Raw genomic sequence first — 7,384 nt, 5'->3', positions numbered from 1 at the left:
AGATCATGTTAAAATTTCAGCCCAATCGGAGTTACGGATCTCCGGGAATATAAGAAACGGTGAAAGGGTAGAATCTGAGAACGTAGAAACAGAGAGAGACAGAGAGACAGATCCAATCTCGAAGGGGCTCTCGCCCCTCCCGTGCCATGGAGGCCATGGACCAGAGGGGAAACCCTTCTCCCATCTAGGGAGAAGTCAAGGAAGAATAAGGAGGAGGGGGGCTCTCTCCCCCTCGCTTCCGGTGGCACCGGAGTGCCACCGGGGGCCATCATCATCACCGCAATCTTCACCAACAACTTCACCGTCATCATCACCAACTCTTCCCCCCTCTATGCAGCGGTGTAACCTCTCTCTTACCCGATGTAATCTCTACTTAAACATGGTGCTCAACGCTATATATTATTTCCCAATGATGTATGGCTATCCTATGATGTTTGAGTAGATCTGTTTTGTCCTATGGGCTATTTGATGATCAAGATTGGTTTGAGTTGCATGTTTTATTATTGGTGCTGTCCTATGGTGCTCTCCGTGTCGCGCAAGCGTGAGGGATCCCCGCTGTAGGATGTTGCAATACGTTCATGATTCGCTTATAGTGAGTTGCGTGAGTGACTGAAACACAAACCCGAGTAAGGGGGTTGTTGCATATGGGATAAAGAGGACTTGATGCTTTAATGCTATGGTTGGGTTTTACCTTAATGATCTTTAGTAGTTGCGGATGCTTGCTAGAGTTCCAATTATAAGTGCATATGATCCAAGTAGAGAAAGTATGTTAGCTTATGCCTCTCCCTCATATAAAATTGCAATAATGATTACCGGTCTAGTTATCGATTGCCTAGGGACAAATAACTTTCTCGTAAGAACAAGCTCTCTACTAAAACTAATTTAGTTGTGTATTTATCTAAAACAACCCCTACTTTTTATTTACGTAATATTTATTATCTTGCAAACCTATCCAACAACACCTACAAAGTACTTCTAGTTTCATACTTGTTCTAGGTAAAGCGAACATCGAGCGTGCGTAGAGTTGTATCGGTGGTCGATAGAACTTGAGGGAACATTTGTTCTGCCTTTAGCTCCTCATTGGGTTCGACACTCTTACTTATCGAAAGAGGCTACAATTTATCCCCTATACTTGTGGGTTATCAAGTTCCGTCAGCACGACGGCATGGCGACGGTGATGATGAAGTTACCGGCGCAGGGCTTCGCCTAAGCACTACGACGATATGACCGAGGTGTGTAACTATGGAGGGGGGCATCGCACACGGCTAAGAGAAGACTTGGTGTGTCTTTGGGGTTCCCCTCCCACGTATATAAAGAGGGGAGGAGAGGTGGCCGGCCCAAGGAGGGCGCGCCAGGTGTGGGGAGTCCTACTAGGACTCCCTAGTCCAAGTAGGATTACCCTCTCCTTTTTCCTTTTTCGGAATAGCAAAGAGGGGAAGAGAGGAGGAGTAGGAGAGGGAAAGGGGGGGGGCTCCGCCCCCTCCCCTTGTCCAATTCGGATTGGCAAGGGGGGGGGGCACCTCCCTGGCCGGCCCTCTCTCCTCCACTAAGGCCCATGTGGGGCCCATTAACTTCCGGGGGGGGGGGGGGGGTTCCGGTAACCCCCGGTACTCCAAAACTTATCCGATACTTCCCGAAACCATTTCAGTGTCCGAATATAACCTTCCAATATATGAATCTTCACCTCTCGACCATTCCGAGACTCCTCGCCATGTCTGTGGTCTCATCCGGGAGTCCAAACAAACTTCAGTCATCAAATCACATAACTCATAATACAAATCGTCATCGAACGTTAAGCGTGCGGACCCTACGGGTTCGAGAACTATGTTGACATGACAGAGACACATCTCCGGTCAATAACCAGTAGCGGAACCTGGATACTCATATCGACTCCTACATATTCTACAAAGATCTTTATCGGTCAAACAGCATAACAACATACGTTGTTCCCTTTGCCATCGGTATGTTACTTGCCCGAGATTCGATCATCGGTATCATCATAACTAGTTCAATCTCATTACCGGCAAGTCTCTTTTGTCCCATAATGCATCATTGCTACCTCTTGAGCATGCGTTGGTTTTTCCCTTGAAGAGGAAAGGGTGATGCAGCAAAGTAGCGTAAGTATTTCCCTTAGTTTTTGAGAACCAAGGTATCAATCCAGTAGGAGATAACACGCAAGTCACCTAGTACCTGCACAAACAATCAAGAACCTCGCAACCAACATGATAAAGGGGTTGTCAATACCTTCACGATCACTTACGAAAGTGAGATCTGATAAAGATAATAAGATAAATATTTTTGGTATTTTTGTTGTATAGATTGAAAAGTAAAGATTGCAAAATAAAATAAATAGTAGACAGAATTGTAGATCGAAAACTTATATGTTATGAAATAGACCCCGGGGCCATAGGTTTCACTAGTGGCTTCTCTCATGATAGCAAGTATTACGGTGGGTGACAAATTACTGCCGAGCAATTGATAGAAAACCGCATAGTTATGAGAATATCTAGGCATGATCATGAATATAGGCATCACATCCGTGTCAAGTAGATCAAAATGATTCTGCATCTACTACTATTACTCCACACATCGACCGCTATCCAGCATGCATCTAGAGTATTAAGTTCATACGAACAGAGTAACACATTAGGCAAGATGACATGATGTAGAGGGATAAACTCAAACAATATGATATAAACCCCATCTTTTTATCCTCGATGGCAACAATACAATACATGACTTGCTGCCCCTACTGTCACTGGGAAAGGACACCGCAAGATTGAACCCAAAGCTAAGCACTTCTCCATTGCAAGGGAGATCAATATAGTAGGCCAAACTAAACCAATAATTCAAAGAGACTTGCAAAGATATCAAATCATGCATATAAGAATTCAGAGAAGAACCAAATATTGTTCATAGATAAACTTGATCATAAATCCACAATTCATTGGATCTCGGCAAACACACCGCAAAAGAATATTACATCGAATAGATCTCCAAGAACATCGAGGAGAACTTTGTATTGAAGATCAAAGAGAGAGAAGAAGCCATCTAGATAATAACTATGGACCCGAACGTCTGTGGTAAACTACTCACACATCATCGGAGAGGCTATGGTGTTGATGTAGAAGACCTCCGTGATCGATTCCCCCTCCGGCAGATCACCGGAAAAGGCCCCAGATGGGATCTCACGGGTATAGAAGGTTGCGGTGGTGGAAAAGTGGTTTTGTGGATCTCCTGGATGTTTTTAGGGTATAAGAGTATATATAGGCGAAAGAAGTACGTCGGTGGAGCTATGAGGGGCCCACGAGGGTGGGGGGCACGCCCTCGTGCCTCGTGGCCGCCTCGTTGCGTCTCTGACTTCCACTCCAAGTCTCCTGGATTGTCTTTGTTCCAAGAAAGATCCTCGCGAAGGTTTTGTTCCGTTTGGATTCCGTTTGATATTCCTTTTCTGCGAAACACCGAAATAGGCAAAAAACAGAAACCGGCACTAGGCCTCCGGTTAATAGGTTAGTCCCAAAAATAATATAAAAGTGCATATTAAAGCCCATTAAACATCCAAAACAGATAATATAATAGCATGGAACAATAAAAAATTATAGATACGTTGGGATAAAAACAGAATTTTTGAGGTGGAATGCTTCCTAACATAATTTTCAATGTAATTTTCTTTATTGTGGCATGAGTATTCAGATCTGAAAGATTCAAGACAAAATTTTAGTATTGACATAAAAATAATAATACTTCAAGCATACTAACCAAGCAATTATGTCTTCTCAAAATAACATAGCCAAAGAAAGCCCATCCCTACAAAACCATATAGTTTGGCCATGCTTCATTTTTGTCACACAAAATGCTCCCATCATGCACAACCCCGATGACAAGCCAATCAATTGTTTCATACTTTAGTATTCTCAAACTTTTTCAACTTTCATGCAATACATGAGCGCGAGCCATGTATATAGCACTATAGATGGAACCGAATATGATGATGGGGGTTGTGTGGAGAAGACAAAAAAGGAGAAAGTCTCACATCGACGCGGCTAATCAACGGGCTATGGAGATGCCCATCAATTGATGTCAATGCGAGGAGTAGGTATTGCCGTGCAACGGATGCACTAGAGCTATAAATGTATGAAAGCTCAACAAAAGAAACTAAGTGGGTGTGCATCCAACTTGCTTGCTCATGAATACCTAGGGCATTTTGAGGAAGCCCATCGTTGGAATATACAAGCCAAGTTCTATAATGAAAATTCCCACTAGTATATGAAGGTGACAAAATAAGAGGCTCTCTATCATGAAGGTCGTGGTGCTACTTTGAAGCACAAGTGTGGAAAAAGGATAGTAACATTGTCCCTTCTCTCATTTTTTTCTTTTTTTGCGCCTTCTTTTTTATTTGGCCTTTCTCTTTTTTTCCTCACACGGGACAATGCTCTAATAATGATGATCATCACACTTCTATTTATTTACATCTCAAAAATTACAACTCGATACCAAAACAAAATATGACTCTATACGAATGCCTCCGACGGTGTACCAGGATGTGCAATGATTCAAGAGTGACATGTATAAAAAATTATGAGCGGTGGCTTTGCCACAAATACGATGTCAACTACATGATCATGCAAGGCAATATGAAAATGATGAAGCGTGTCATAATAAATGGAACGGTGGAAAGTTGCATGGCAATATATCTTGGAATGGCTATGGAAATGCCATAATAGGTAGGTATGGTGGCCGTTTTGAGAAAGATATAAGGAGGCTTATGTGTGATAGAGCGTATCATATCACGGGGTTTGTATGCACCGGCGAAGTTTGCATCAACTCTCGAGGTGAGAAAGGGCAATGCACGGTACCGAAGAGGCTAGCAATGATGGAAGGGTGAGAGTGCGTATAATTCATGGACTCAACATTAGTCATAAAGAACTCACATACTTATTGCAAAAATCTACAAGTCATCAAAACCAAGCACTACGCACATGCTCCTAGGGGGATAGATTGGTAGGAAAAGACCATCGCTCGTCCCCGACCGCCACTCATAAGGAGGACAATCAAAGAAACACCCCATGCTTCAAATTTGTTACACAACGGTTACTGTCGTGGTTTTGTCACGGTAGATGTCCTAGAGAAAGGACTTAGTCGTGGAGCCATCGCGACGGGTTAGCTTGAAGGGGTTAAAGCGGACACAGGGACGCAATAGAGTTTATACTAGTTCGGCCCCTTCAATGAAGGTAAAAGCCTACGTCTAGTTGTGATGGAATTGATGGGGTTTCGATGACTAGGGAGCAAACAAGCTTCGCCTATGTCTCGAGTTGTTGTCTGTTGTCCTTGAACCGCCGCCGGGTCGTCCCCTTATATACACGGGTGACTCCCGTCGGCTTACGGAGTCCCAATACCGGCTCATAGATGTGTCCGGTTTGGTCTCTACTTATTCCTAACTAGTATGAACTGGAGGTCGTTGCCGCAGCGGTCGAAGAATGAAGCGCTGCTTGTGTGCCAGTCATGAATATTCCAACCCGGTTGGGCAGATCAGAGGGGTCCGGAATACTGTCGCCATCGGAACAACCCCCAATCCGGCCGTCTTGTAGCTGATAAAGAGATTCGGTTTCTCCGGTCGATGACTCGTCATCGAAACAAATGACGGCATCGCCGCGAGATTCCTATCCATCCTCATAACTTCCTCTATGGATGACTCCCACGAAGGCACGCTTCATGGCCGGTTTAACCCGGGCGGATCACGCGCGCTGAGCCGTCTCGATGAGGTCGGTGCAGATGTCCGGCTCAGGGCCCAGTTCACCGATCTTGCCAATGAAAACGTGAATGCTACCAAAGGGGACCCGATACCCGTACTCAATTGAGCCGGCCTCGGGGCCCTAGCCTGCGTCGTCGATGTAGAGCTTACCGCAACGACTCTTAGTCATATGGCCTACAGTGTAGCCCTCGAGTCCTTCAAGGCGGCCCTCCAAGAACCGGAAACCATCATGCGATAGCCCCACGGTGGGCGCCAACTGTCGTGGTTTTGTCACGGAAGATGTCCTAGAGAAAGGACTTAGTCGTGGAGCCATCGCGACGGGTTAGCTTGAAGGGGTTAAAGCGGACACAGGGACGCAATAGAGTTTATACTAGTTCGGCCCCTTCAATGAAGGTAAAAGCCTACGTCTAGTTGTGATGGAATTGATGGGGTTTCGATGACTAGGGAGCAAACAAGCTTCGCCTATGTCTCGAGTTGTTGTCTGTTGTCCTTGAACCGCCGTCGGGTCGTCCCCTTATATACACGGGTGACTCCCATCGGCTTACGGAGTCCCAATACCGGCTCATAGATGTGTCCGGTTTGGTCTCTACTTATTCCTAACTTACAATACAAGTTAACTACTAACGCCGGTTTACGGCTACAGGCCTTGAACCGACCATGGGCCTTGAACCTTCCTCTGTCTTCTTGGGCTTTAACATACTTAACTACTGACGAAGTTAACCCGGCCCAGATAGGCCGGTTTACACCCAGTAGTAATATCCCCAATGTTAGGCTCCAGATTGATTTGAACGGGTTCATGTCAATTTTTTAATAAAAGCTTCATCTTCAACATCTTCTTATAAATTGGTAAACTGCCATGATGTCATCTTCTCTGATTGCTGTAAACCGGAGTGATGTCACCTGTCATAACGAAGCTATCCATTATGCTTCTTTGTTTAATAGATCGGCGGAAATCGAGGCGACAGCTCCGTTTTGTGGCCCCTTGATTGTCGCGCCTGACTCATGTTCTGTCGCCTTATAAATAGGACCGAAGGGTCATTTCTTTTCTCCTTCCATGCCTTCTCCGTCTTCCTCGCGTCGCCAGCCTCGGAGCTCCGCCGCCGCCGTCGACCTCTGCCTCATCCTTGGCCACTGCATCAACCTGAGCGCACCAGAACATCGCGGCAACCTTCCGCATCTTCCTCAGCTCCGGTAAATCTTCTATCCTTTCCCCCATAGATCTGACCTAGGGTTTCGCAGTTCTTCAGTGTTCATCGTCTGCCTCTTGCTCATATGATAGATCTTTAGATGAATCCGCAAATCTTTACTCTGTGCAATGACAGTTGTTTGACCTTCGCCTTCACTTATGCATCTCAAACCATAGATCTATATGAACGTTTTGCTCATTGGTTCGGTACTGCTCCTTTGAACCTCTAAGTATTTATCTCTTTTTCTGAACTTGCTTCAGATCCAATGCTATAAGGAAATCTTGTGAAACCTGTTTCTGCGTACTTGTCCATCCGCAATGCTTAGATCAGGCGGTTTAACCTTATAGAAATTTTTTCCAAACCGGTATATGCCATTAGTCCCCTTATTGAACCGCCAGATGCTTGTTGCTTCATAAAACTCCGGTTCAGATAGTTCTGTCTCCGG

Source organism: Triticum urartu, chromosome 4A (assembly GCF_056163025.1).
Source record: "Triticum urartu cultivar PI428250 chromosome 4A, HENAU_Tu73, whole genome shotgun sequence".
Lineage (NCBI taxonomy): Eukaryota > Viridiplantae > Streptophyta > Magnoliopsida > Poales > Poaceae > Triticum > Triticum urartu.
Note: the sequence above shows the minus strand (reverse complement) of the source record.